The sequence below is a fragment of the Rhipicephalus microplus genome, chromosome 2, assembly GCF_043290135.1.
Source record: "Rhipicephalus microplus isolate Deutch F79 chromosome 2, USDA_Rmic, whole genome shotgun sequence".
Taxonomy (NCBI): Eukaryota; Metazoa; Arthropoda; class Arachnida; order Ixodida; family Ixodidae; genus Rhipicephalus; species Rhipicephalus microplus.
In genome coordinates this window covers 80,144,630-80,170,794 of record NC_134701.1, presented here as the reverse complement: position 1 = coordinate 80,170,794, position 26,165 = coordinate 80,144,630, and the positions used below count along the sequence as shown (strand labels likewise).

Sequence of the window (26,165 nt, the reverse complement as noted above, 5' to 3'; positions counted from 1 at the left end):
TGGCGGTGGCCAGGATTGCCACTCCAGAGGTTCGTCCTTACGAAACTCTCTGAAGCTGCGCGCGCATTGGTTCGGGCGTGATTTCGTCAGCAAACATGGCTGCGCCTATGACCATGACCTACTACACTCCTGACCTGCCCAGAGAGCACCTCTTCCAGCGCCCACGTTCTAGTTCATACCTTCTGCCGCTAGGGCCGTCACCTACGAGCGGCGTGGCGCTAGGCAGCACCTGTTCGCTGTCGTCTGCTTCAGCCATCGCTGTGGCAGTGCAAATCGTTCTTATTGTGCATGAATTGTGTATGAATGTGTAAAATATGGCAAATAAAGCGATATGATTCCTCGTCAGAGTTGGCTGCATTCGTGTGGACGTTTGAAGCAGAAATAGAACCGTAAAAAAAGCACACAAAGGGTCACAGTGGCAAGCAGACGGGAACTTTTCTACAAATGAAGGAAAATTTATTATGAAAATATTTCTTGAATGAAAACGTAGTCCAACGAGATAAAAAAACTATTGTTAGGCATTCATTGTTCACACTGAATCACGATGGTTCCAGACGATACGCATACACAAATTGCAGAAGATACGCAGAAACACAGTAGGTCGTGTGCAGAAACTTGCAGACGGCAGATAGCTGCAGTAGTCAGCTCTAATAGTGGCCGCGTGCAGTTTTTTTTTTTTAGATGAGCTGACACCTCAAATGTAAGTATGGTGTATTGCTGCGTGCCATATTGCAAATCGGAACAAGGCAAACAAAGTAAAGTAAGTTTTCACGAGTTTCCTGCCACAGACATACGGGAAGAATGGATTATTATTATTATTAACTATGCTCGACAAGATGATGATAATGATGACGATAAAAACTTTATTGGGGTCGCAATGTGTTGCCCTCGATAGGCACATCACTGCCTTTACCATATCGTCTCATCGCACGGACATATAAAATCATAGAAACGCGCATCGGCCAGCGCTCCCCGTTCCAGCAGACAAACTCCCGTAGCGAAATTTGACGCACAATTTTTGTTGTGTAGGTCACAGTAAGAGTTAAAGCTTCAATTCCTGTGTCTCTCCTTGATATGCGTCCGTGGGCGTATGTGCATTATTCTCTTCTATCAATTGACTACAAGTGTAACACCTGTCCAGGGCGAGTGTCCAAGGTAAGTGCTCAACAGGGGCACTGCGTTTCACCTGACGCGTCCTAAACAACCTAAAATCAGTTTGATATTCTATTACCAATGAGTACATTATTAGTCAAAAGCTTTATGAATACTAAATTGAAGTTTTTTTAGGCTGGAATGGCAAAAACAACCATGCAGCAAGACATTTCTACGCAAATATACAGCTTTAGAAGTCAATCAACCAGTATAGCCTAACTACTAAAATGTAACACATAGCACACGTTAGCCTTTTCAGCAAAAAACAATCACACGTATAGGCAGTTTGTCACAGAAGCAGACGCATGGTATCAGTCCGTCGCCCTCCTGCCGGCCGCACAGTAGCAGACGAACAGGTTATAGGTAGCGCCACCTACGGCGAGCGATTGAACGAGAGCGGGGACACGCGCTCCCATAGGAACCCCGCTATCTGAACAGGTCAGGAGTGTAGTAGGTCATGCCTATGACGGTGCAGGAGGCAGCTGCCAGGCGATACTGAATAAGCGCGCTGTGTTGGCTGAGACAATCTTCGTCGTGAAAAACGCCTTCCGATCATTTGGAGGCACGCGAATAACCTTCGAGTGTGCCGAAAAACGCTGTGAGCATGCCTTTATCTACGCTGCACTTTAGTGCAGTCGACAGGGTTGGTCCGTTTTCAACGCTTGCAGGAGACTCGCAGAATTGGACAGTCGTATCCAGTGAATATTAAGAAGACGTCGAGAAGCTGGTCTCCGTAAGTTCTTTTTGCACTTCCGATTAGAGCCATAAAATGATTGTTTACAAGACCGTCGGTGCAGTCAAGTTCGCGAACGATGCTCGGGTTGGCGCCACTTCGGTTACTGCGCTACCCAGCGAGAGCTGCACAGTGCCTTTAGTGCACTGTGCATGAAGACATGGTTAAAAAGGCTGTAAAGTGTTCAGGGTGGGGGGTGAGTTTGAAAATGGACCCAAGTGCAGAAGCAAATGGAGGGGAGGCCGATGCGAAGTGTAGTCAATGTGAGGTCGAGGAAAAAATGGAGAAAACGATGGCTGCCCAGAGTGAACTGCTGATGAGAACCAGCGAGCTGCAGACTGCGTTGGCGACAAAGAAAGAAAAAAAAAAAAGCGAGGGCTATGGGATAAAGGCTCAGGTCCGCCAAGGAGGCACTAGCGAAGGTGAACGAAGGAGCGGTCGACGGAGAGAACGGTAGAGCACCGGCAACCAGAACGGCGGAGAAGAAAAATCAAGCAAATTCGGAAAAGACAGGTTCAGTTGGTTCAATAGTCGCATGACCCAGAGAGGGGACAAAGCAGCCGGCGTCACAGGTGCAAGTAACCCCCAGGTGCAGGACGCTCCAGCTGAAAAGTCACAGCATGTGATAATCGCCGGGGACTCGAATTTCAATCGATGCGAAGAAGCAATCAAAGAGAAGGTAAGATGTGACAAGAGGGTTGCAGTAGGGATGTTCCCAGGACGCAAGCTGGAAGCAGTCGTGAGGCAAGCGAACACAAAACTCAAAACTACAGCTGATTGACGAAACCTCGTGATGATTTCAGGAGGTTTAAACGATGTCTTAAATGAAGATACGGCAGGGCTAGCGACCACACTGGCGAAAGGGGTCGATGACATGCGCACCACTTCTCAGGTACAGGTAGTGATATGCACGATACCGGAGGTACCGGTGCTTGACGACAACCTACAAAGAGCGGTTGTCAACGCAAACCGAGAGATATGGCGGATAAGTTGAGAGAAAGGCTTTGAGGTGGTGGAAATAAACTGAGAGGTGCATAGGTGGAGTGGTTTTCAACGAGACAGAATTCACTTCGATGGGCGGCTAAGTCGTGAGGTGGGTTGGCGACTTGCAGGACGCGCAGTAACTTTTTTGGGGGGCACGTGGGCCCTTCAGGGTGCAGGATAGCTAGTAACGAGGAAAACAGCCAGGGAGACTCTTTGACAGGTGGTATGGACAGATACGATTCCAAAGTGGCACCAGTATTTAAGATAGGTAGAGTCCGGGGCAGAAATCGACGTAGCCACGAGCGCCGAGCCAATTCAGACATAGGGTATATTAACATGCAGGGTGGTAGGAACAGGCTGTAGTGGGAAGAGATAGAACAGCTAAGGGAAGAGAGGCCGATGGTATACGGTTTAGTAAAAACACATCTAAGGAACATGGAACAACCTCCGAACAATCCGGACTACGTGTGGGAATATTGTAGTAGAACAGAAGGCAGCAGAAAGGGGGGTGGTGTTGGGGCACTCATTCATAAAAGTACAGACTGGCAAAGGCTCAGGAGTGCAAGGAACATTTATGGCTAAAAGGGAAAGTGGTAGGGCAAACGACACTCCTTGATTTTGTGTACTTGTGGACGGGAGCAAAGGCCAGAGAGGAAAACCAGGCAATGGTAGAGTGTATATCAAAGGACATTGAGGAGTTAGGAGGAGAGTGCGAGATAATTATGCTAGGAGATATGAATGCGCACATAGAAGATATAGATAGGTATACCGACCCGACAGGCAAAATGATCATGGATATGTGTGAAAGGCTCGATTTGATCATTTGCAACAGTACCGAGAAGTGTGAAGCGCAAATAACATGGGAGGTAGGAAGGCTGCAGCCGACGATAGATTACGCACTGATGTCACATAGGATGTATGATAATCTCAGGGGCATGCACATAGATGAAGGTGGCTCCGGAAGTCTGGTTAGTGATCACAAACGTATCAAGCTAAGTTTTGGAAGAGCAGGGAAAGTGGGAAGGAGACAAGATAAGCAACTACAGGAAAATTTTTATTCAGAAAGGCAAATAGAAATAGCTACTAAACAAATTGAGAGAGTAATCAGTGAGATAATAAAACAGTGTGGACATACACAAATCTAGCTAGACTGTTTGAGCTAGAGCTTGCTAAGGCACGTGACAAGTCACCCCGAAAAAAAAGACACAAACCCAAGAGTTGGTGGGATGAGGAAGTTAAGAGAGCCATAGCAAAACGCCAGGAAGCCTCTAGGGAACACAGAGATGCTAAGCAGCGGGGGGAGCTGACAGATTATGTTGGAAGAAAATGGGAAATCTTTCTAAGCTGTAGAAGGGATGCATCCCTTGTGATCAATGAAAAGATTAGAAGAAATGGGGCTGAGTGGCTGGCAGAAGTACATAAAAAAAGATAGAAAGGCAGCTGCGAAATTTTGGAATCATCTAAACTCCCTAAGAAAGGAGACGAGTCTAGAGCAGAGGTTTATAACTACAGCTCAATGTGCTAGGCTAGAAGGGGATGAAGCTATTGAATATATAAGAACAAGGGTGACAGAAAAATTTCAACAAAGAAGTGCTTTATGCACCATAATAGACAGAAGATGAATCAAGTGGCGCAATGGCTCCATTTTCACAACGAAAGTGGGAAAGGGCTGAAAAGAGAGTTCCTAGTAGTACATCAACAGGCCCAGATGGCTTTCCAATTATGCTGATAGAGACATTAGGTCCGAAGTCTAAGCAGGCTGAGAGAGAGGCTGTGAGCAATATAATAATCGGTGGTGAAGTCCCTGATGGATGGAAACTTAGCAGGATGAGCATGACCTGTAAAGGAAAGAGGGACAAAGCTGACATAAACAACTACCGTCCTATTACAGTGACATCAGTGGTCTACAGGCTGGCGATGCAGATTATAAAGGAAAGACTGCAGGCATGGATAGAGGATGAGGGGGTGCTAGGCGAACTACAGAATGGGTTTCGGAAACACAGGAGGTTAGAAGACAATCTGTTCTCACTTACGCAGTGCATCTAAATCGCAGAAAAGGAACACAGGGCCCTGTGGCTACCATTTTTGGATATCAAGGGAGCGTACGATAGCGGGGTTTAAGAGGCCTTGTGGGGAATATTGGACACACTAGGTGTGGAAGATAGAGTCACTAATCTTTTAAAGGATATCTATAAAGGTAACAAGGCAGAGTCACTAATCTTTTAAAGGATATCTATAAAGGTAACAAGGCAGTTATCAAGTGGGAAAAACAGGTATCCAAGCCTGCAGAGGTAAAACGGGAGCTTAGGCAGGGGTGTCCTCTGTTGCCCTTGTTATTCATGATGTACCTACAAGGATTAGAGGCCAAATTAGAGGGAAGTGGACTGGGCTTCAACCTCTCTTTTGGCAAACAAGGAAAACTCATTGAACAGGCACTACCAGCATTAATGTACACAAATGATATAGTGCTAATGGCCGACAACAAGGAAGATTTGCAGAGATTGATGGACATTTGCGGTAATGAGGGAGATAGGTTAGATTTTAGATTCAGTAAGGAAAAATCAAGTCATGATATTTAATGATGATGAAGGTAGTGAGCTTAGAATACAGGAGGTCACGCTAGAGATAATAGATAAACACAAATATCTGGGCGTATGGATAAGCAATGGGACGGAGTACCTAAGGGAACACGAAATATATGTGACGACTAAAGGTAACAGGAACGCAGCGGTGAGGAAAAACAGGGCACTGTGGAATTACAATAGGTATGATGTTGTGAGAGGAATATGGAAGGGGATCATGGTTCCTGGTCTAACGCTCGGCAATGTGGTCTTGTGCATGAGATCAGAAGTTCAAGCAAGATTAGAAACTAAGCTACGTGGAATAGGTAGGCTTGCCTTAGGAGCTCACGGGAATACACCAAATCAAGGAGTACTAGGTGATATAGGATGGACATCATTTGAGGGCAGGGAAGCTTGCAGCAAGATAAAATTTGAGAAGCGATTGAGAGAAATGGGGGAGGAGCGTTGTGCTAGGAAGGTATTCAGCTACTTGTACATGAAGAATGTCGATACAAAATGGTGGAAGCAAACCAGAAAATTGACTGGTAAATACTTGGAAAACAGTAGGGGGCCAAAGTAAAAAGAATTATCGGTTAAGAAGAAGGTGAAGGAAGCTGAGACCGATATGTGTTTAATTGGCATGATTAAGAAGTCCGCACTAAAGATCTATCGAACTTTTAAGCAGGAAATTGCCAAGAAAAGGATCTATGATAATACTCGGGGTAGTTCTCTACTATTTGAGGCCAGGACAGGATTATTGCGAACCAAGACATATAGGGCCAAATACAAAGGGGTAGACACGGTATGCAGTGCATGTGGAGAGGAAGAGGAAACTGCCGAACACTTGATAATGTTCTGTAAAGGGATTCACCCTATAGTTAAGTATGATGGCGCAGAGTTTTTCAAAGCACTGGGGTTAGGGACAGGGACGGCAAAATAGACTTTAAGCGGGTAGAATTAACAAGAAGGAGGTTATCTGAATGGTGGCTGAAGTCAAGGCACGAGTGAAAATTAAATCCTTCACTGCAAAGTACAAGTCCTCAACCTCGCTATTTAAAGGAAAAAAATAAATCTAGTTTTTGGTTCACTAAGTATTACGGCTTGGTGGCTTTAGCCACCCCCGATCTAAAGGTTACAGCCACATCAATCCATCCATCCAGTGTGCATAGACTTTAGTGGAAATAATGTAATAAAAAATAAGGACAATTCAACTGAAACCCACAGCTTCGAGCATTAGTCGAAAGCAATAAAATAATAAAAAAGTATGCACGCGTTTATTGAGGGTTCACTGCAAAAGTGCTGTGTATTTTGGTGAAGGCATGTTTGAATCTTTACGATCGAGTGTCCAGCGTGAGTTTCGTGTTGCAAATCACTACAGTTAGTGTAAAAGAGACTGCAGTGTGTGTCTCACATTAAATATTAACGTTTGGTGTTCCGGATGCAGGGGTGCGATAGCCGAAATACAGTTCAAAGCAATTTTTTGGATCAGCGAAATGTTACTTTTAGAGCACTAAAATCCAAATTTAGAACAGGATACGGGGAAAAAACATGCATTTTTTATCACAAAACACCAAATTTGGAGCAGTGTGAAAAGAAGGCTTACATTTAGAAAAAAAGGTGTATGAATTATTCAATCTCACCCAAATCATGTAGTGCGAACATGAGCATTGCATGAAAGTGGTATTTTGAACCACCACATTGAACAATGATAAAGTCCATATTACTATTTGATGCTCCTGTCAAATCATTTCACAGACTGTAATTTAAACATGGATCTGCCAAACTTGCGACCTTGAAATTGAGAGATTCACATAACCAAAGAGTAGGGGTGGTGAAAAGAAACTGGCGCACAATTTAGTTTGTTTTTTTAGCGGAGCAGTTGTTATACACTGTTCCAAATGATTGCCAGTAGTTTATTTAGATGGCATTGATTATATTGGTATTCAGAATTATGCGGCATACAAACACACAAGTGAACAAAATGTGCTGTGTCCCGTGGGCTGTGACTAGCGCTCTCCCAAAATTTAATACGCTTTTCCGCTAAGAACCGGTGTACTACTGCGGCGAAGGTTGCTTAAGCAGCATCCTCTGCACGATTTGGAATTCCAAGCCAAGAAATATTCAAACCGCCCCACTCCCCCCCCCCCCCACCCACACACACACACTACCCACTTTTTTTTTTCTTTCACTGTGGGTTTAGGTGCTGCTTTGGCTTCAATGCAAGGCGTGTTCGCCCAGGTAAAGTAACAACGACGTACTCCCATTGGCCTGGCAATGGTACCAGACATCTATCGCCTGTACCGTGGCTGGGACCACGTGAATTCAACAATAAAAGAAAGAAAATGTTTTATGTGCCACTGTTAAGCCAATCAATGTGGTCGCTAGCAACGCCGGCGTTCGCAGCACGTTGAGCTTGTTCGCGCGAGGAAAACGTGGCATAAGCTTCCAGTTTTATTTGTAAACAAGCCATTGCCACGTTTTCAGGCTAAGAAATTTATATTTCCCGCGAAGCGTTGGTGGCTACAGCAACATATTTTTGTCTTGAGTTTCTGTCGTCCTGCCGATAGGTATCCTGTGTGGTCAGAAGACCATTAGGTGCGCAATGTTATTACTTTATGTGGTTGATCATGTCTTGCGAACGTAGGGCGGGTGCCTAAAATATTTTCAGTATGTTCTAGTCACTACAGTTGGGGTTTGCGCGCCTTGACTGATGGCGCGTACTGCAGGTGGCCTACATGGCGTGCATTTTTCATTCACCGAAATTACTGCACCTGAAAAAATATTGAGGCAGGCTTTAGGCATTTTGGCGCAGCATGGCGCAATTACAGCAAATTTCACGGTTTTGGCGCAGCTCGGCGCAACAATCGAGAATTGTATCAGATTGGTGCAATCGGCGCAGCTATTGCACCCCTGGCAGTGCCATTGATTCACCAAGTTTTTGATGGTTTATTCAGATGTATACTGTTATAGTCTAATAAAAGTACTCAAATACTGGGTACACATTTTTGGGAATGAAACTTCTTATGGCGTCACCCGTCCATCCCCGTTATAGTTTGTTTGTAACCGCTGGTGGCTCATACCCGCTCTCTTGGGTATGTGCCGCTGCCTCTCGTTAATTTTTTAACAGGCCATAAAGGGCCGTACTTGTACTATATAAAGAATGCATGTACACTGAAAAATCAAATGGCACGACACTGGAGGGCTCCTTAAGCGGTGTGTCGTGAGTCCTCGATGTATGTAGTAGGTTGGCACATCTCGTTTATTTCTTGGAATGTCCGCTAGATGGCGGTACTTGTATATAATCAATATATGATGAATAGATGCGAGATGGTGGTACTTGGTATGTTTACTAAATGGACGGACAGACATATCGACACACGATGTTGCACGAACGAACCAACAGACGCTTCGCCCCACTCATCATCATTCAGTCCGTGAATATGCTGTGATTTTTTTCTTTTATTATTTGCAGCTCCTCTAAACATGACTCGCATAGATCCTACTTAGAGCTGTCTGCTGCTTCACTTTCTCACACTTGGATCTTCAGTGAAGGTGAACTTTCCTCTGGAGATCGCAGCACTGACTGAGCGCACAGATTCCGCAGGTTGTCCTTTAGCCACATCCTTTGAAGGCCTTGCCTAAATTAAGCATTGTGAATGCTGAGCATATCGCTTTCTCGTCTTACTTTACACAAAGAGCCTGAAGAAACCCACAAAAAAAATGGAGCGGTAAATACATAAAAGTGCAGTGCCACCTTAGAAATATTAAGGCATCACTCACTCCCCAAGACTACATTTAAAATTCAAGACGACAGAAATAAAGCGATTGGGGAGAGATTCATTTCCAGAAGCGATGAAAAATGTTTAACCCTTTCATTGTGAAAATAAATCACAGCATATTCACGGAGTTAATGTTGATGAGTAGGGCGAAACGCCCGTCCGTCTGTGCATCTGCCCGTCTGTGCATCCGTCCATCCGTACATCTGCTTGTCTGTCTGTCTGTCCAATCGTCGATCTAGGGAACACTCCAAGTACCGCCATCTCGCATCTTTTCATCGCGATCGTCTCTCTGTCTGTCCCTCCCCGCAGGGGCGCCTGCGCAAGCAGGCGTTTGGTGTGTAGCGACACCACGGACCCGAGCTAATGGGGGAGTTTTGGCTCCCTCCCACGCCTAGCCGTACGTGGCTGAGCCGTGTCCGGGGAAAAGGGGATCCTGGGGGTTCAGTCGACGCTGGGTGATTGGACCTTTAAGGCCCCCCGGCAGAGGCAACACACCCCTTTGGCCCTGGCTTCACGTAGACGTCACCCCTGGGCTGACCCACCCAGGGGAAATCGGCAGTCACCTTTTCCTATCTCTCTCCCCTACAACTTCATGTTTATCTCTCACTTTTAGTCTGTCCTGTCTACTTCTCTCTTCTGTTTACTTCCAATTTTCTTGGTGGCAAGGGTTAACCTTGTGTAGTTACTCAACCTTGAGTAGTTATATTTGGTTATAGTGGCAATGTACGGCTGGCATCTGCAGCCTTATGCTATTAAGTGCTTCAGCGTCGCCTGGTTGGACTCCATGGTGGGTGGTCGCCATTGCTGCCGAAAAAAAAGTACACTACTATGGGAACACCTGCATTTCCCCGTCTCCTAGATCGTCTTCCCCTTAAGAGAGGACACACCGATGAAATATCACTTTTCAGCCAACCCAGACAATGCTTTCCAGAACTCCATGTTGTGCACAGCGAAAATCCAACACAACAAGCCAGAGCCATATCTCCATTTCTTGTTGCCAAATCTCTGGCTGAGCTCCTTGGCCCAGGATACAAGGTTACAAAGACGGCTAGCGGAGACCTTCTCCTTGAGCTGCCTGAAAAACATCACTATGAAGGCAGTCTCGAAGCATTTGGTAATATCCCAGTATCTGTTTCACCTCATAGATCAATGAACACCTCACGCGGAGTTGTTTCAGAAGGAGACCTTGAAATGTCTGAGCAGGAACTGCTTGAAGGGTGGAAAGAGCAAAATGTCACGGATGTGAAACGAATCGTCATCAGACGCGACAACAAAGAAATATCTACTAAACATTTAATACTCACTTTCGCATCTAGCACATTGCCTTCATCTATAGACACAGGCTACATCAAACTCTCTGTCTGTCCCTACATTCCCAATCCAAGACGGTGTTATAAATGTCAACGATTTGGTCATGGCTCGCAGAACTGCCAGGGTCAGGAAACTTGTGCAAGATGTGGTAGCCACGGCCACCCATCTGATAACTGTGTTATTACGTCTCACTGCGTGAATTGTGACGGGGAACACGCCGCATATTCGCGTTCGTGTCCTAACTGGAAGAAAGAAAAAGAAATAATCACTCTTAAAGTTAAGGAAAATATATCATTCAAGGAAGCCTGGAAGAGGGTCTCTCCTTTCTACAACACATCTTACGCTGATGCGGCACGTCTGGTGGCAGCGTCGCACCAGTCCTCGCCACCCCTTCGTCCCGCGCATACCGAGCCGGCGGTTGTGCCATCTGCCCCCAAGACGGCTGTAGTCCAGGCTACACCGCCTACTCCCAAACAGAGACCGGAAACTTCAGAGTCCTCAGGTCTCAAGGCCTCACCTCACCAGGCGAGGCCCAAAATTCGAACTAACAGCCCGCACGTGCGGGCACCCAGTGCCTCCGAGGAGGCAATGGATACATCGGTACCCTTGGTGCCGAAAGAGCGGCGTGGCTCCTTGGAGCGCGCCAAGAAAACAAAAAAAGCAGATAACAGAGCCTGGTGACGGCCCTGTTACGTGAACTCAAACTCCCCGTCTAAACAGCCACTCGCTTTTCGTACACACAGCACTATTTTACATTCAGCATGAACACTCAAATAATACAATGGAACGTCAGGGGCCTTCTCAGAAACCTTGACGACATCCAAGAACTTTTACACGAACACTCACCAAAAGTGCTGTGTGTACAAGAAACACACCTTAATTCAAAACACATAAATTTTCTTCGTAAATACGTTATTTTCTGAAAGGACCGTGATGATGCCGTGACATCATCCGGAGGTGTTGCCATTATAGTGAATCAAGGGATTGCATGCACACACTTAGAACTCCAAACATCCCTTGAGGCAGTGGCTGTTCGAGCGGTTCTTTTTGATAAACTGATCACACTGTGCACTATTTACATTCCTCCTAGCTATCAGCTGCAAAAACGTGATTTACACTCTTTAATTGATGAACTTCCGGAGCCTTATGTTCTCCTTGGAGACTTCAATGTGCATAGCAGGCTATGGGGTGATTCTCGGTGCGACGCGCGAGGTCGACTGATTGAACAATTCCTTCTCTCGTCGAGCGCGTGTCTCCTAAATCGAAAAGAACTGACCTATTATAATCTCGCTCATAACACCTACACCTCCATAGACCTAAGCATAGTATCTCTATCTCTTGTGCGTCTACTCCAGTGGAAAGTCGCAGTAATCTGTACGGAAGTGACCACTTCCCCGTAGTTTTGAGCACAACTACACCAACTGAGTGTCCACCACGTGTTCCCAAATGGCTCATAAACAGAGCCGACTGGGAACAGTTTTATACCATCGCTCGTCTAGATTAGAGTGACATATGTACTTTAAGCATTGATGTTGCTGTCGACTAGTTCACAGCGTCTTTGATTGATGATGCAACAAAATGCATCCCACAAACAAATGGACACCCTGAATGTCTGGACACCCTGAAATGGTGTCCAGGCATTCGGGTGTCCAGGCATTTCAGGGAGTGGACACCCTGAAATGGACACCCTGAACTCCGAATGCCAAAACGCGGGCAAACAGCAAAACAGAGCATGGAGGTTGCTTCGGAACTCACCGACAGCCGAAAATCTTGACACCTTCGAGAAAATAAAGTCTCAAGGCAGGAGAACGCGTCGGCAGGCCAGAAGAGAAAGCTGGCTGAAGTTTTTGTCAGAGATTAATTCATACACACAGGAGGCTAAAGTCTGGAACATGGTTGGTAGGATAGCAGGAAAACAAGTACACACACTTCCACACGTAAACACTCACGTTGATACCTTGGAAGATCAGGCAAACTTCCTCGGTGCACACTTCGAACGGGTGTCCAGCTCGTCCCACTATACTGACACTTTCCAAAAATACAGAACAAGAATAGAAAAGCAGAAACTCGAACACAACTGCACTAGAAACGAGGCATATAACCAAGCTTTCAGTCTAGCCGAGCTCCGAACATCTCTAAACCTCCTGCAGTACTTCTGCCCCAGGTTCTGACCGTGTGGTGTATGAAATGTTAAAAAAACCTACCAATCGAAGCACTAAAAACCTTACTTTGTTTATACAATGCTATCTTGTTTTCTGGCACTGTCCCTACCTCCTGGAAAGAGGCTATTATTATTCCCATTTTAAAAGAGGGCAAGGACCCTTCTTTAGCTTCGAGTTATAGGCCTATTGCACTTACAAGCTGCTTCTGCGAAGTCTTAGAAAAAGTGATAAACTGCCGGCTTGTACATTTCCTTGAAACAAACAATTTGCTAGACCCATTTCAGTGCGGGTTTCGAGAGAGTTGATCCACCACAGACCACCTTGTTTGTATCGAGACACAGATCAGAGACGCTTTCGTGCATAAACAGTATTTTCTCTCTGTGTTTCTCGATATCGAAAAGGCTTATGATACAACATGGCGCTTTAGAATTCAAGAGACCTGTCCCACCTTGGCGTGCGCGGTAGAATGTTTTCCATAATCGAGAGTTGCTTGTCCAATCGGACATTCCGTGTCCGTGTGGGCAGTGTTCTCTCCCAAACATTTGTCCTGGAAACAGGCGTGCTACAAGGTAGTGTACTTAGTTGTACACTTTTTATTATCAAAATGAATTCCTTGCACCTGTCCATCCCCCGCAATATGTTCTATTGTACATATGTCGACGACGTTCAGGTTGGCTTCAAGTCATGCAACTTGGCAATGTGTGAGCGGCAGGTTCAGTTAGGTTTAAACAAGGTCTCCAAATGGGCAGAGGAAAACGGATTGCGACTGAACCCACAAAAAAGCATGTGTGTCTTGTTCTCCCAAAAGAGAGGCATGCACTCGGAACCCGACATTGAACTGAACAAACAACGTCTGTCTGTTAATGTGGAACATAAATTCTTAAGCTTAATCTTGGACAACAAGTTGACCTTCGTACCGCACATCAAGTATTTAAAAACAAAATGTTTAAAAGCCATGAATGTTTTAAAAGTGTTGTTACATACTACGTGGGGTAGTGACAGGCAATGTCTCGTGAATCTGTATAGAAGCCTTATTCGCACCCGCTTAGATTATGGGGCCGTTGTCTATCAGTCTGCGACCCAAAGTGCTTTGAAGATGCTGGACCCCGTGGGCATCCGCCTTTCTACGAGTGCTTTTCGCACCAGCCCCGTAGAAAGCCTTTACGTTGAGTCAAATGAGTGGTCGCTTCATCTGCAGATTACTTACATGTCCTTTGTTTATTTTCTTAAGGTGAAAGCAAACAAGAAGCACCCCTCATACTCCACCATTAATGATTTGTCAAGCTCCATTCTGTTTCAAAACAGGCCTTCGATGAGGCAGCCCTTCTCAGTTCGCCTGAAGGGTCTAGCTGAGGAAACTGGAGTGTCACTTGAACACAGTTCAATGGCTCCTGTAGCATATTCACCACCGTGGCGGTGGCAGACTATAGACTGCGATGTGTCTTTTCTAGAAGTTACAAAGCATGCGCCTATTGCCCATATCCGAACATACTTCCTGGAACTTCAACACAAATACACACGTCCTGAGTTCTTTACAGATGCCTCCAAGTCTAACCCTCTGTGTCCTACGCTGCTGTCGGCCCATCCTTTTCGGATGCTGGCCCTCTACATCCAGGCACAAGTATCTTCACAGCGGAAGCTTATGCGATACTTGTGGCAGCTAAACACATCAAGCAATTACAAATACAAAAAGCAGTAATTTATACGGACTCCCTCAGTGTTGTAACGGCTTTACACACGCTTGAAAAACAAAATAACCCAGTCCTTGTCTCACTTTACTTCATTTTATGCACACACTGCACACTCAAACAACATGTTGTAGTGTGCTGGGTGCCAGGGCACCGTGAGATCCAAGGCAACATGGGGGCGGATCAGCTCGCTGCATCCGTCCACAAAAGCACTGCCCCTACACCCATATCAATCCCGGCCCTTGATCTTAAGCCGTCTCTCAAACGAAACCTCAGGGACTACTGGCAGAGCAAGTGGGATAGACACACACAAAACAAACTACACATTATTAAGCCACACCTTGGTCATTGTCTGCCTGTATCGAAATCGCGTCATACAGAGGTAATACTAACGAGGCTCAGGATAGGACACACATACACGACACACACATATCTTTTGTCCGGTGGCGATCCATCATTGTGTGACAGATGTGGTGAAGCATTAACGGTCCTACACATGTTAATCCAGTGCAAAGAGTTAGAAACTCTAAGAAAACAACATTTTCCATTACCCTACCGACAACATATACCTTTACACCCTGCAATGTTCGTTGGTAGGGAACCACTTTTTAGTCATAAATCATTGTTAGCATTTTTAAAAGAAATTCATAGTTTTCATATCATATACCCGGGCATTTCCTAGCACGGCCTCTGCAGAGAGGTTTTTGCTGCGGTGGCTACACAAGAAAGCACTTGTGTAGCCACCCCTTGGACGCAAGGGTATGGCTACACAAGTCACGGCCCTTGGACGCAAGGGTATGAACGAGTGAGGCACTTGTGCTAATGCCATACATGTCCACTGTTTTTTATTATCACCGACTTTTGTCATCTATTCACACCACACACACCTTTCACGGCATGGTCATGATTTTATTACTTGTATGTGTTTACCCGTCTTACCGCGAGGAATTTTATGGCCCTTATACAGCCGCTTATCATAATCATTGTCCATATCTTATAAAGATGAACTGGCGCTCTTTGGCCGTGAAATGGCCCTTGTGCCACAAAACATCATCATCATCATCTGTCTATCCCTTGTGGCACATACCCGCTCTCTCAGGTATGTGGCACAGGTGGATACGCACTACAGTGGGGACGCACAAGCCATGTCATAAGGAGCTTCGCCCCTGGAACGTGTGGCACATGACAAAGGTGTGGGCCAAGAAAGACAACAGGACAACGCGCAGGACAGCCCGTCGCCTATGCATCGTCCCCTCATCTTTATTATTGTCCTTTTTGTGTATCATAAATTTTTATGACGTGTTACCACCAAGAAATCTATTCTTACGTCCTGTCAATTTAACTCTACATAGGTTCTCCTGTAGTTCTGACACAGTAATATAAAAAGTGGCTGTGGTATATTGATATTGTGAGCATTATTCATTATTTATGTGTTCCATCTTCTGATCTGTACATACTCATCATTACCACTTCAGTTTAGATTGTGGGGCTCATACTCAAGGCAATAAAGAAGAGTCTTGAGGCTATTAGACGTAAGTCTTACTATAGCCTGGATACGTGGCTGGAGGATATCAACCTATGCCTCAATACAAACAAAAGTACAATCATACTTTTCGCATAAAATGCCCCAGTGTGAATTTCACTAATGTACCGACAAGACGGGATACCTCAGGTCGAGTCAGTTAGGTACTTGGGGGTAACCTACACCGAAACAATTAACTGGAGTCCCCACATAGAAAACATGGCTGCTAAAGGAGCACGTGCCGTAGGGATGCTGCGCAGGCTCAGTAATTATCGTGCCGGTTTGTGTAGAGACGTGCTCGTTGTGATACATTGCATGTACATTCGACCGATATTAGAATTCGGCTGTGTTTTGTTTTCTGGTGCTCCGGCCTACAAAGTTCGACCACTGATTCTGCTAGAACGCGAATCTTTACGCTTATGCCTAGGGCTACCCATATATATTGCCAACAATATCCTATACGAAGAATCCCGCCTGCCTTCTCTTATCAAAAGATTTCATATTCTAACAGTATGTACATTCCTTAAAATCCATGCATCACCTCAGCGGAGGTCACAGTATGTGTTCATTAACCAGCAGACCTCATTCTTCAACCACCAATGGCCTAATTTAAGGTGCCCTCAAGTAATATTTACTCAGAAACTTTTGGAGCCCTTTAGAGTTAACCTTTGGGAAACAGTTGTGCTCAACACTGTAGGTGCAATTAGGATAGAATTTGACTATATATATCCCAAGAATGCAAAAAATTTACCATATCAGTATATAAATGGCATTTTGGAAGATCATTTGGCCAATATAGAAACATCCATCGTAATAGCGACTGACGCTTCAGTTTATGAAGAGAAGGCTGGCGTAGGAATCGTATCATCCTCTCTAGATTGGGCTTTCTCAATTCGATTACCCGACCTTACACCTATTTACCAAGCTGAACTACTGGCAATAGTCCTAGCATTGCGTAAAGTGCCGGAAGATCTATCAGCGGTGATTGCTCTAACAGACTGTCTCTCGGTCTGTACTGCCTTAAGCTCACCAACTTTTTCGCGTACCTTAGAAACTTTCTACTCGCTCATTCCTACACATGTGCGACTCGTCCGACTAGCTTGGGTACCAGGCCATAGAGGTTTAGCTCTGAATGAGCATGCAGATGCACTTGCTGTATCTTCCCTTGATTTTCCTGTTTTACCTATTTTGCCTACTTCGGAATATATCACAGCAGCACGCTTTGAAAAACGCACAACGGCCAGTAAGTTTGAAAAATCCCCTTTGTTTGTATCAGTCTTCCCACAGCTAAAGTTCCCTTGGAAGAACAAGTGGTGTTCATCAAGAAAGGAAGAAAGAGTGATTACCTGGCTGCGTTGTCGAGTCCCCTGATTGAACTTTTACCTTCACAGGTCGGGTCTGGCACAGTCGCCTTTGTGCCTTTATTGTAATGAGAGGGAATCTTTGGAGCACTTCTTTTTGTCATGCCGAAAATTCAAAACTCAAAGGGAAAATCTACTAGAACCCCTACGAAAGTTGGGCTTAAGCTTGACACTTCCGGTGATTCTTTCATTTGGCGCAGTCACATTTGGATTCAGCCACAGGAGCGTTTTACCGCTGTTACAAATTTCTTACGAGAATTTAAAAGAATGGAATGCTAAAAATAAGTAACTTCAGTCGTTTTATTTATAATTTTTTGTATATTTATTACGTTTTCTTCTCAAGGTTTTTTTTGTTTAGAAATTTAACACCTTTTGATTATTACTTATATTACCTAATTAATCCAACCCTCTCTTTCAAAAAGTCAATTAATTTAAACAGCAAGGCATTGTCCCATTCATGGCCTATCCCTCTAGGTGGGTTGTGCCAAGGCATTGAGGAACCAACCAACCAACCAAGTCTTACTAGTGGTGGAGAGTGCTGCCCGGTCCCTGCATTCTCTCACGCTCTCGGGCACCCCCCAGCGTCTTCTAAAACAGCGTCTTCTAGAGCTCAGCGTCTTCTAGCGTCTTCTAGAGCTCCGTTCAGGCCGCTGCCTAAATTCCCTGGGTTCGGTAATGTAGCAAGCTGACCAGCCCAGTGTGGCGGCTTCGCCACCGGTCCCAGCACCAAGAAACCCTTGTCGGCTGGTCACTGGCCCTCAAAAGGATTCTCCGCTGTTTGCAGGGCTTCCGGGTGAGGACGTTGAAGTCTGGCTCGAGGAGTATGACCGCATGAGTGCCATCAACAACTGGGATGAGCCTGTGAAACTCGCCCCTGTTGCATTCTACCTGAGCGGCATCGCAAAGACGTTTTTTCAACCATGCTACAGCTTTTCCGACATGGCCCGCCTTTACACATCAGCTCCGCCAGATTAATGCCAACCCGTCGGCGCGCTCGGAGAAGAGGCTTGGTGCAAGTGTTCAACGACCCGGTGAGTCTTACTCTTCTTACATTCAAGGTGTTCTCGCCCTCTGCTGCCGCCTCGACAACTAAATGACGGAAAACGATCGTGTGCGCCACCTGCTAAAAGGCATTGCGACTGTCGCTTTTAATGCGCTTGTGGTGCAGAATCCCTAGACCGTAGCCGATGTTGTCGCTACCTGTCAGCGCCTTGAGGAGCTTCAGACCACTCAGGTGCAACCTGATATGTCTGATCTGAGCTCGAGCTATGACACAACAGAGCTGCGTGCATTGATCTGCTCTATCATCCGCAAGGAACTTCATGCACAGGCTTCACCTCGCCACGTTGATATTCGAACGACGCCACCTGCTACTAGTCTACGCGACGTCGTGAGGAAGGAACTGGCCTTGATGACTGGCACACCAGTTCAGAGCTTACATCCCATGCCCATACCAAGTTACGCTCACGTTGCTGCAACCGACATCTGCGCCCCACCAAAGCCTGGCCTCGATGACTGTCACATCTGTTTCGAGCTCACTTGCTCAGGTTGCTGCTAGGACACCTGCACACCAGCAAAGCCCAATGCAGCTACCAGCGCCAAAGTGCATGGTTCCCTCAACTCACTCGCACCGCGACCATCTGCCCAGCCTTCCAACGCTTGACGCACTACGCGGCCAACTTGCTTCTATTGCAGCATCCTTGGTCATATTTCAAGGTTTTGCCGACGCCGTCAGCAAGACGAAAGACGAAGCTTTGATGACTTTAAACGGGACGACTACTACCCCACTGGACCACCCTATCGCCGACTGTATCAGAACAGCGCACGTCGATCGCCGTTTCCGCAGAACTTTGGCTCAATTTGCAGTTCCCGTTTCCCGCGTCGTCGCTCACCTTCACCGATGCAGCGTTCCTCTTCTCCACTCCGACCTTCTACTTCAATTCCCGACCGCCAACTAGAAAACTAAACAGTACAGCTTCGGGAGGGAAAGCTGCATCTTTCGAACTGCGTCAAACTCTTCCGGACCGCCCATCAAATGTTTTATTGGTGTATGTTAAAGGTATACAGACAGAGGCACTGATAGACACAGGCGCATCACTTTCCGTAATTCGTGCAGAGTTTTGTGCCCGCTTGAAAAAAGTTAGGACGCCATACGATGGCCCTCCCCTTCGTTGCGCAGATGGAGTCACTATTCAGCCTTCAAATGTTTGTACAGTCCGCGTTTTCATAGATGGCATCCTTCACCACATTCAGTTTTTTGTACTTCTTTTGTACACTCACACAGTCATTTTAGAATGGGGCTTCCTTTCTTCGGCATCAGCTTTCATATCGTGTCGTCAGCGAGTAATTCATATGTCAGCTACGGAGAATTCATCCAATGTCGATCCATACAGCTTCCGTTTTGTTCCTGCCGCTGATTGTTTCATTTTGCCAGGAGACAAACAAATTCTCACGGCAAATTATTGAGGAAAACGTCGGCGACATGCTCAAACGGGACATAATTCGACATTCATCTAGCTCTTGATCATCTCCTGTGGTGTTGGTTTGGAAAAAGGATGGCTCTGTCCGCTTTGCGTTGATTACAGAGCAGCACTCAATAAAATCTCGAAAAAGATGTATACTTGTTGCCATGCGTAGGTGATGCCCTTGATTCCCTACAAGGTGCAGAGTATTTTTTCTCCAGTCTTGACCATAGATCTGGGTATAAGTAAATACGTATGCGCGAAGCACACAAAGAGAAAACAGCCTTTGCAACGGCTGACGGGCTTTACGAGCTCATCATGCCTTTTTGCTTATGCAACGCTCTGGCAACATTCGGGCGCATTATGGATACTGTCTTACGTAGTCTCAAGTGGAAAATCTGTTTATATTATTTAGACGACATCGCCATTTATTCATCTACTTTTCCTCAGCACTTTAAACGTTTGTACAAAGTTCTAACATGCATTTCGAACGCTGGCTTACAGCTCCATACAAAGAAGTGCTACTTCACCAGCACAAGCATCAAAGTACAGGGTCACCTTGTCAGCAAAGATGGCCTTCAACCTGACCCCGACGAGATTGCTGCCGTCATTCGTTTTCCTCATCCAGGCAATCAAAAACAATTGCGAAGTTTTTGGGCCTGGGGTATTACTTTCGCCGTTTCATCAGGCACTTAACTGCCATTGCGGGGCCGTTACACAAGCTTCTGACGTCGGGAACGGCCTTCACTTGGACTAACGAGTGCAAGTGTGCTTTTCAAGCCCTTAAACGTGCTTTGACATCAGATCTTGTCTTCCGTCACTTCCATGAGAGTGCACCTACTTTCCTGCACACAGATGCAAGTGGCCACGGAATCGGTGCTGTCCTCCTCCAGCGCGATGACACTTCACGTGAGCGAGTGGTTGCATTTGCCAGCCGCGCATTAACACCTGTGGAGCAGAATTACTCTATAACCAAACAGGAAGGTCTCGCTGTCGTTTGGGCCATCCAGACCTTTCGACTATATCTGTATGGACGCCATTTCACTGTGATTATCGACCATCATGCTCTATGCTGGTTGTCCTCGCTGAAGAATTTGTCTGGGTGCCTCGGTCGCTGGATACTTCGTTTGCAAGAGTACACATTTGACGTTGTGTACAGGCATCAACAGGCAAACAGCATCAAGATGCCGACGCTCTCTCTGGCTGCCCTCTCTCCAAGGACGCATCATCAATGCCCCTCAGGTGCTCAGGTGGCTTCTTGTTTAATCTCGTTATCACCCCTGGCAGTTGCTGGATCGCTACCTTCAAACAACAGTGTTCAGTTTGGCTCGTGCCAGTGTGACGGCCCCTACTGTAAGCGCATCATCGGATACTTGAATGACACGCTTTCTCCACCTAATGCCCGACTACGTCGTCAGCTACGGTAGTTCAAGCTAAAGAATAATGTCCTGCAGCGCTATACTTACACTACGGATGGGCGTCGGTGGGTGCCAGTACTTTCACGTTCACTGCGAAATCAAGTTCTCGAAGTATTACACGACGATCTATCAGCTGGACACTTAAGTTTTCAAAAGACCTACAACCGCGTTCGGAGCCGTTTCTTCTGGCCTGGTATTTCTACCTTTGTGGCTAATTATGTAGCTTCTTGCGCACTTTGTCAATGCCTGAAATGACTAACTTCAGCTCCTGCTGCCCTGTTACAACCCATTCCATGTCCCGATACACCTTTTGTCGTTGTCGGAATAGACCTTGTCGGACCACTTCCCGTAACGCCAGCGGGCCACCGCTGGATCGTCACAGCCGTCGACCACCTCACACGATACGCGGAGACCGCTCCTCTACGCACTAGCTCCGCCTCAGACGTTGCCGCCTTCTTTTTAGAAGCCATTGTGTTGCGTCATGGTGCACTTCGCACGTTGTTGAGTGACCGGGGCAAGGCCTTCATGTCGACAATTCTTGACGAAATTCTAAAAACTTGTGGCACAGTTCATAAGACCTGGCACAGTTCATAAGACCATAAGGAGATGCTTGGCACATATTCACTTTGCAGAACTTTTTGCTGAAAGAGCTCCGCTCCGGTATAACAAAAATCACGTGGTCTCCATGGAACACGCAGCAGACTATCACAGCAAAGGGTGGCCTTTTTAAAGGTTATTGTAAAAAGTTTTTTGGGGCAGCTAATACAATTAAACATGCAAGGTACCAACGAGACCATTTTTCGTTTTTTCTTTTTTTTTTGGGGGGGGGCAGAGAACCGGGGACAAGCTAGAGCTCCACCCTCACTAGTTACCTGCCTGCTTCTTTTTTGATACTGCTAGAACACCAAAGTATACAACCTCTTTAGATTATGGTTGCCTGGCAGGTAAATGCTCACAAAAATAAAGCAAACGAATAGGCAATTATGATCGAGTAAGCAGACTGAGTGCTGATATGCAGGCTCCTAGAAACCTACTTAAATGGTGGAGCTGATCTTTGGCCTTCATTTATGATGCTGGTGCATGCAAACTAAAATGTTTTTTGTCCTCTCTACCACAGGCGAAGAAACTTTTATCAGTGAACACTCATGGTTCTATTTACATGACAGTGTGTTCACCTCTACAGCTTGTAGGTGTTGGACAGCTGATGATGCAAGGAGAAAGTCAATATCTTCCTTTTACATTTCACAAGCATTCTTGAACATGCTATTTCTATCCAGAAGTGTCACATGCTTTAGTCATGTGGCCGTGTTGTTCCTGAAATGCCAATGAAATTACGTGAAAATTTGATTTGAATTTTCTATTTAAAGATATTCAGACAGTATGTTGAGCTAAAATTACACATAGGTATCTCAATGATCCCACTCCTGTGCCAACTGTGCCAAATAAAGTTTACTGCACCATCGAAATAGTATCAACCGAAATCTTGCCAAAGTGCACTAAAGTCAGATTTGGGAGCATCTGTCACCGGCGGTAGCCATACATAGAAACATGTGCACTTTGTTCTCGAGGCCACCAACCTCCCAATCACGTACGTTTAATAATTTCACTAAATAAACAGAGCTCGTGCATGCGTTCCAAGTAACCCACGATGCTATGTTTGGTGCCGACACCACGCCTGTTGTGCGAGTCCGGGCACATCGAAAATGTGTCCCCCCCCCCCCCCCCCAATGAAATTTTTTGCTTGCCTGGCTCCCCTTCAGATCAAGGTGCACACCCCCTAAAGAAAAAAATATAGGGCAATTCTGCCTACTCGCCTGGTGACAAGAAAAACCACTCGAGAATGTCCATATATTTGCTATCGTAATAAAAACAAAATGGCTTTCATCATCGACTTATCTTAGGTGTATGCGTTAGTTATCCTGTGGGTTTTTTTTTCTATGTCCTACTTTCTAGGGGACACTGTAGGGGATTTTCGGAGCCCTAGCTACATGAAATATTGCTGCTAAAGAAAAACAAAGTTTATCCATTCGTGTAGTTTTAGCACGAAATGAGTGCCAGAGAAGGTTGGCTTCATGAGACTAGCTAAATCATGTCATGTTAGTTGTAAAGGAAAAAGACATTTCTTTATCCTTCAAGTCGTCTTACGGAAATGCAGTTGGGAATGTGTGAGTGTCTAGCATTGTACATCACAGCGTTGGTCTACCATATCTGCTGATAACCACATAGGTGTATATAAAATGTTAGTTCATGAAGTACAATTTTATTCAACCAGTATTCTGTTTATTTGCTATGAAAATGCCTAATCGCTGAACAAATTTTTCCAGAATGCTCAATGGAAGGACGCCATTATTTTTTCACCATCAACTGAAATAGAAAGTGCTCCTAACGTGATTGGCTCTATGAAGTTTGCAATGAATTGAAATATTTTTTGCTGTTCACAAGAGCCCCAAAGTAATTATTTATGTCCTTGATTGAAAACGCAACTTGAGTCTCCTCCAGGTTGTGAAGATAGCAGCTTCTTATTACTTCAAAATGGGAAATTTCAGGGCTTCATATTTGAAAATTTTGTTGCTTCAAAAATTGCTCCAAATTGGGAGACCTTGGTAGCATCACTGGTATCTCAAACCATTTATTACTGGTGAATGCAATCTCAAACACATTTAAATATGGTTTCAAAGTAAGCACAAGTGCCTGAATGGGTGGCACGGTGACTGACACCTTGTGAACTCTTTACCAGTCCGATGAATTCAGTGGCTGCTCGTGCCCAATGTTTACAATTCATCTACTCTACGAGTATAGCAGGCATCAATGACAGATGAATTTGCAGGGTCCACGAGAATCATTCACCTTTCTTGCAGTGTTCTTGGGCTGCTTTCTTGGTGGTGCTGGCTGCTTACGCCAGAGGTATTTTAATTTAAACATTGCAAGAAGTACACAAACATTCTAATAGTTTTTTTTTATAGGGGAGACTGTGAAACAGGCGCCCAGTCGGTACCTGTAAACAAAGTTCGCCAGAGGACTGTGCTTGATGCCCCATCACCCACATCATTTCAGTTCTCCCAGCATGCTTTCGATGTCACTGAAATATGGCCTGGCACATAGTGCAGTAAAAGCTCATTCATTCGAATTTTAAAGGGGCCCTGAAACACTCTTTTCAATAACCGTGAAGTGGATTCACTAAAATAGCTATTGCGTCACAAATTCAATGCCAGAAAATTTTTTAAGAATCCGTCGAGTACGAGCGGAGTTACAAAGCTTTGTCCCACGCTGCAATCGCACTCTCTCTTCTCCTGTCCCGGTGAAAGCGCTGAAAGCTAAGCAAGGAGGAATGGCAAGGGCAAAGAAAATATGTCACGTGCGCCTCGTGACCTTGAGCACTTTTTTTTTTTCTTTCGAATATGCAACTTTTTCCAGTGTGATCATGCTCGCATGCGTGGAAAAGTTGCGGCTTCCCACGGCAATCCCTGTAACGACTGAATGCGCCATCTTCAAATCAGCCAATGGCTGATCGATCGCCTTCTACAAGTGATTCTCGAGCTTCCTCTGTCATTTGACGAGAGCAGAAAAAGCACTTTTTAGCTGACTTCAGCAATTAATTATGAATTGCAGGCCGCATGCTGTGCTATAATATTTGGCTTGCAGGTTCTCGGGAGCCTCTACTAACAGTCCGCAGCGTTTTCTGACCATGCTCAAAAAGTGTTGCAGGGCTCCTTTAATTAAAACTGATGCCCTGTTCTTGGCACAGCCTTATGTACTTCTATGGGGGAAAACTCCAAATAATTTGAATACTTCGTTATCAACAACGGTTAATGCTAACTGGAGGCCCCCTCGCTTTTGTCCACGCTTGAAGAAATCGGCCTAGGATAATCATCCGAATTTCTCATTACTTTCGTCAGTAGAAAACAAGAGCAGTAATTGATTTCCATGTGTGATTTTATGGGTGTAGATGTAGTCTGTCTGCTGCTACTACCTGGTGGAATGGCAAGTCTGGCTATGTTTGCATTTAGCCATGTTTTTTTTGATAATTTCACTATTCTTCCAAATAAACTAAGAAAGAAAGATTTTAAATCGTGATTTGGTGACCTGTAGCTCTTCAACATCGTGTAAGGCATCTGACGAGCAGAGTCACTTCAGCTCAGCTACAGTAAGTGTAGGGCTCTCGCTATCCACTCAATACCTGCAAGATCCATGCTTGTGCAGCTGTAGCGTCACTCCTCAAGAAACAACCACATTGCACGAGTTCATGCCAATTGTTATCGAACACTTTGTTTGTCTGCCTGCCTTTGGAAAGTGTAGTCATTCAAAAGAATAGAATAAGAACTGCTGGCAGTGTGACACCAGCCCATATCTCGTGGCGGAGCATTTCTTAACCACTCTATGTGTTTGGTCTCTCTCGCCCGATGGTGCACTCAATGAAGCCTGACCCATTGAGTGCCCTGCAGTTGCCAGCAATGGCTAACGGTTTGACTAGTTGGAGGCAAAGTAGTGTAAAGAACGAGGGTATTGTTGTGGGGATTACAAACACATGGAAGAGAGAAACTAGTCTATTTGCAAAATTTACAGGTCGGTGTGACACCCCAGGACTGCAAGCATCTCACGCTTCTAGTCCGCTTCTTCTTCATCAATTCGTCTACGACGGCGGAGCCATGCCCACTGCCTCGTAACATCACCCCCGGTGGACGAAGCGACGTCACGGTGCCCCTAAGTAAATCAGGAACGGCATTATAGTAGCGTTTTAGTCGCGACACATGAACAACATCAGTAGGTGGTGGGGCAGAAGATAAGTGTGGTTGACCGGGAGTGATGATGTAGTCGACATCGGTGACCTTGCCACTCTGATGCGGCGTCCGAAGTAGGATGAGAGAGTCAGCAGGGTAGTCAACGTCGCGGTGCCAGTCATCGTAGCGGACTTTTTGTGAGGCCTGAGAAGCAGTGGGCCTCGTGTGCATGATTTAGCGAGCGACGTGGGCTCGAGAAGCCACGTCCTGGGCATACACCATTGGTTCGAAAGTATCAGAAGAAAGGAGTGTGT

The 26,165-nt window shown here is 45.6% G+C and overlaps 1 long non-coding RNA gene across 6 annotated transcripts in view; it reads left to right on the top strand.

Annotated features, from left to right (window-relative positions):
* The first annotated feature begins 1,453 nt into the window (after positions 1–1,453).
* LOC119170834 (uncharacterized) overlaps positions 1,454–26,165 on the top strand; it is a 51,153-nt gene continuing 26,441 nt past the window's right edge. For 2 of the 6 annotated variants that reach the window (XR_012893715.1, XR_012893714.1), the window contains exon 1: positions 1,454–1,885. This is a non-coding gene — a long non-coding RNA (uncharacterized LOC119170834). Of the gene's footprint in view, positions 1,886–18,037; positions 18,285–26,165 lie in introns of all 6 variants that reach the window. The other 4 variants (XR_005109754.2, XR_005109755.2, XR_012893712.1 and 1 more) reach the window with 3 other exon arrangements.